This window comes from Rhinopithecus bieti, unplaced genomic scaffold, assembly GCF_001698545.2.
Source record: "Rhinopithecus bieti isolate Rb0 unplaced genomic scaffold, ASM169854v2 scaffold_1557, whole genome shotgun sequence".
Classification (NCBI taxonomy): domain Eukaryota; kingdom Metazoa; phylum Chordata; class Mammalia; order Primates; family Cercopithecidae; genus Rhinopithecus; species Rhinopithecus bieti.
The window spans coordinates 882980-887056 of NW_016803512.1; the positions used below are offsets into that span (position 1 = coordinate 882980).

Genomic DNA, 4077 nt, shown 5'->3' on the forward strand with positions numbered 1-4077 from the left:
GGAGCCTGCTTCAAGTTCCAGCTTCCTTGGAGTTAGTCCTATTTACAATTTAAAACACGCAAAAATCCACGCTTGTGCATGAAATATGTGTTTCTTCAGAACATGAGGCTAAGATAACATGCATATGATGGGATGATGGGCTGTTCGCAGAGAAATCCCCGTCCAGGGCACACTCAGGCCTGGCGCCTGGCCTGCCCCTCACCTGACAGGAGGAAGGTTTCTCTGGGTGGTCCCAGGCGGCACAGGTGACCCACGGCGAGGAGCCTCTGGGGGGCTCAGCGAACCCAGCGTCCACTCAAGCTCGTCCTGCGCCTGCAATCCACGCGGTGCCGGGTCCCCCCACCCCGCCAAGTGCCTGGGGCTCCCCGCTGCTTTCGAGGTCTACAGAGTGGGTTTCTTGCAAATCACATCCTTCAGCTGGAGGACCCCAGAAAGGCAGAGCTCCCGTTCGGAGTGTGCTGGTCCCGGACGCAGACCTGCTCCCAAATGCCCTGGGGTCGGGGCTTAAGGCCTGGGGATCGCAGGAGCCTGGTTTCCTCACCGCGGTGCTCACAGCCGCTGCCTCTTCCCCGGGCGCCCAGTCTGAGGCCGCCGGGTCTGTGGACGCGGATCCGAGGCGGAGCTTCCCGAGGATGGGCTCCGCTCCAAAGTCACTCCTGAGGAGTCTTCTGCATCCTGCCCTTTGTCAGCGCCGGTCCTCATTCCACCGGCCCAGGGCCTTCAGGAGGGGCGGCACTCTCCGGCTGCGGGCGGCCCGGCGCTCGCCCCCCTCGGCCCCAGGTCCCCACTCGCCCCTCTCGCCCCGCCTCGTCCCGCCTCGCCCCCATCGCCGTCCTTGGCCCCCTCGCCGTCCTCCGGCTTCCCGCCCCTCCCCGGGGCTCTGCGCTTGCGTCCGAGGCGCCCTCTCCGGGGACAACGGGCCGTTGCTCCGCAGGCTGCAGTCAGGGCTGACTTCACCGGGCGAGGATGGGCGAGGCGCTGGGCCGAGAGGTATGTTTGAAACGATTCGCGTATGTGAATCTACTTTTTGAATTGTAAATTGTATGAAATCTAAATACAAATCATGTTATTTTTTATGAAAATTTCGTGTCTGAATTAGGAAGTGCTATCAATATAAAATATCAGATTTCAAAACGTAGTGCAAAATAGAAGGTGAAATATTTCATTCATGTTTATGTTGATACATGTTGAAATGACACTACTTAGGACATATTGAATTAAATATATTATTAAAATTCATTGCACATATTTCTCTTTTTTAAGTGGCTACTACAAACATTAATCATGTGTGTTCTTGCATTATATTTCTACTGGACCGTGTGCTGTACAAGAAAATGGAAAAAGTATAAAAATTATCCAGCTCAGTCCAGGCGCAGTGGCTCACACCTGTAATCCCAGCATTCTGGAAGGCTAAGGTGGGTGGATCACGAGGTCAGGAGATCCAGACCATCCTGGCTAACACAGTGAAACCCTGTCTCTACTAAAAATACAAAAAATTAGCCGGCATGGTGGTGGGCGCCTGTAGTCCCAGCTACTCGGGAGGCTGAGGCAGGAGAATGGCCTGAACCCGGGAGGTGGAGCTTGCAGTGAACCAAGATCACTCCACTGCACTTCAGTCTGGGCGACAGAGCGAGACTCTGTCTTAAAAAAAAAAGAAAAAAGAAAAAGGGCATTTTCCTACGTAAGCATAATCCATTATCACATTTAACAGAATTTACAGTAATTCCATAATGTTATCTAGAATATCTAGTCCATATTCAAAGTTCCCCAACTAAAAAAATGTTTTTCCCAGCAGATTGCTCTGATTTCATCAGGGTTGTTCTTGGGGTTTACAACAGGTGCTGTTTTAACTTCCTCCTTTCTTCTCTACATTTTCTGCAAACTAAAAGCTAGATCTCAAGCTGTGCTGGCCAGTACGGTAGTCACTAGCCACATATAAATTTAAATTAACTGAACTGAAGTGAAATTCAGCTCCTCAGTCAGGCAAACCACATTTCAAGTGCTCAGTAGCTGCTTGTGGCCACTGGCTGTCATACTGGACAGTGCAGAGGGAGAACATTCCCATCACCTCAGAAGGTTCTGCTGGACAGTGCTGCTCCTGATATCCGACGTGTTTTTAAGCAAACTTTTTTTTTTTTTTTGAGACGGAGTCTCGCTCTGTAACCCAGGCAGGAGTGCAGTGGCATGATCTTGGCTCACTTCAACCTCCACTTCCCGGACTCAAGCAATCCTCCAGCCTCAGCCTCCCAAGTAGCTGGGATCACAGGTGCCAGCCACCACGCCTGGCTAGTTTTTGTTTTTTGTAGAGACAGGTTTTCACCATGTTGCCCAGGCTGGTCTCTACTCCTGACTCAAAGCAATCTGTCCATCACGACCTCCCAAAGTCCTGAGACTACAGGCGTGAGCCACCATGCCCAGCCTAGGCAAACATTTTTGGCAAGAAAACTTCATATCGCATCGTTCAGAAAATGATTTCACTGGCCGGGCATGGTGGCTGACACCTGCAATCCTAGCACTTTGGGAGGTTGAGGTGGGCGGATCACTTGAGGCTAGGAGTTTGAGACCAGCCTGGTCAACATGGCGAAACCCTGTCTCTACTAAAAATACAAAAATTCCAAGTGTGGCGGCAGATGCCTGTAGTCCCAGCTTACGGGCTGACGCTGGAGAATCGCTTGAACCGGGAGGCAGAGGTTGCAGTGAGCTGAGATTGTGCCATTCCACAAATTCCCAAAACACTCCTAGATGAAGTGGTATCCCTTCACTGAGAACTGGCCTTTCAGGGAACAGACATACCATGCAACCTAGTGAACTGGGCTGGACCAAGACAGGTCCAGGGAGCAGGTGGGCTTCTAAAGGGGCAGCACAGTTCATTCCCAAATTTGTTGCCATCAGGGAATATACCATGACTTACCAAACCTTCCAGTGATTCCAGAGAAAGCTAAAATCCAGATTCTTATGTGAAATCTTTTGATTTCTACATATCGGCAACAACTTTTAAGATTTTTAAACATTCTGGGAATCAAAACAGTTCTGCTGGTTTGGTGTGGCTCATGTTGCCTCACTTTGCAAAGTGTTAAGTGCTAGTGAAATTTTAGTGTTTTTTTGAGACAGGGTCTCACTTTGTGGCCCAGCCTGGAGTGTAGTGGCCATGATCTCCGCTCACTATGGGCTCGACCTCCTAGGCTCAAGCGATCCTCCCACGTCTCAGCCCCCCAGGGAGCTAGGAGTGCAGCTGCCCCGCCACAATGTCCGGCTTTTTTTTTTTTTTTCTTTTTTGGTATTTTAGTAGAGATGGGGTTTCCTCCTGTTGGCCAAGCTGGTCTGAACTCCTGGTGTCAAGTGATCCGACCGCCTGGGCCTTCCAAAGTGCTGGAATTACAGGCGTGAGCCACCGCACCCGTCCAAAATTTTCCTTTGAAATTCCCTTCTTTTCCAAGTGAGGAAACAGACTGAGTGTATAGTGACTTAGCCAGGCCACATAGTTGGATACTAGAGATAGTAGTCACAATCGCTAACATCTGCCATGTAGTCCTTACTGCAAATCTTGGTTAATAATGAGGTCGGCTTTTTGTTATCCCACTTAACTAATTAATAGGAGAAGCCAGCTCTGATTTCCGGTCCACTATCGTGCACTCTTTCTTGCCAAGCCGTCATAGTCATTAAAAAAAAAAAAAATTCCCGCTTTCCTGCCTCGCCTGCGCGTTTCCTTAGTTGCCCTTTCGGGGCTTGTTCTGATGAGTGCTGCAGAAAAATGACGAAGTGGAAAATATAGAACATGAAATGAAAATTTAAAAGAGGAAATGGTGTCACAAAGAAAACGACGGCCACGGGACACCCCCTCCCCCCCGCCCCCCCGCGAAGCGCCGCAGGGGGCACAACGGTCCTGGGAGAAAGTTCAAGAGGAACTTCCCCGCGAACACGTCCTGCCTGCGCCAGGGAATATGCACACTTTTTATGTTATTGGACCTTCCCGAACCTTTCGAAGCTGAAGGAAGGCGAGGCGGGCAGTGAAGAGGAAGAAAAATCTCGCCTATCGAAGGGAAAGGCGGTGCCCGGCCGCGCCCACCCCGCGCCCAC

The 4077-nt window shown here is 50.7% G+C and overlaps 1 protein-coding gene across 1 annotated transcript in view; it reads left to right on the top strand.

The window, feature by feature from the left end:
* The first annotated feature begins 912 nt into the window (after positions 1-912).
* RUFY1 (RUN and FYVE domain containing 1) overlaps positions 913-4077 on the top strand; it is a 68422-nt gene continuing 65257 nt past the window's right edge. The window contains exon 1 of the mRNA XM_017888177.1: positions 913-990. The gene's annotated coding sequence lies outside the window, so the exon portion shown is untranslated. The remainder of the gene's footprint in view (positions 991-4077) is intronic.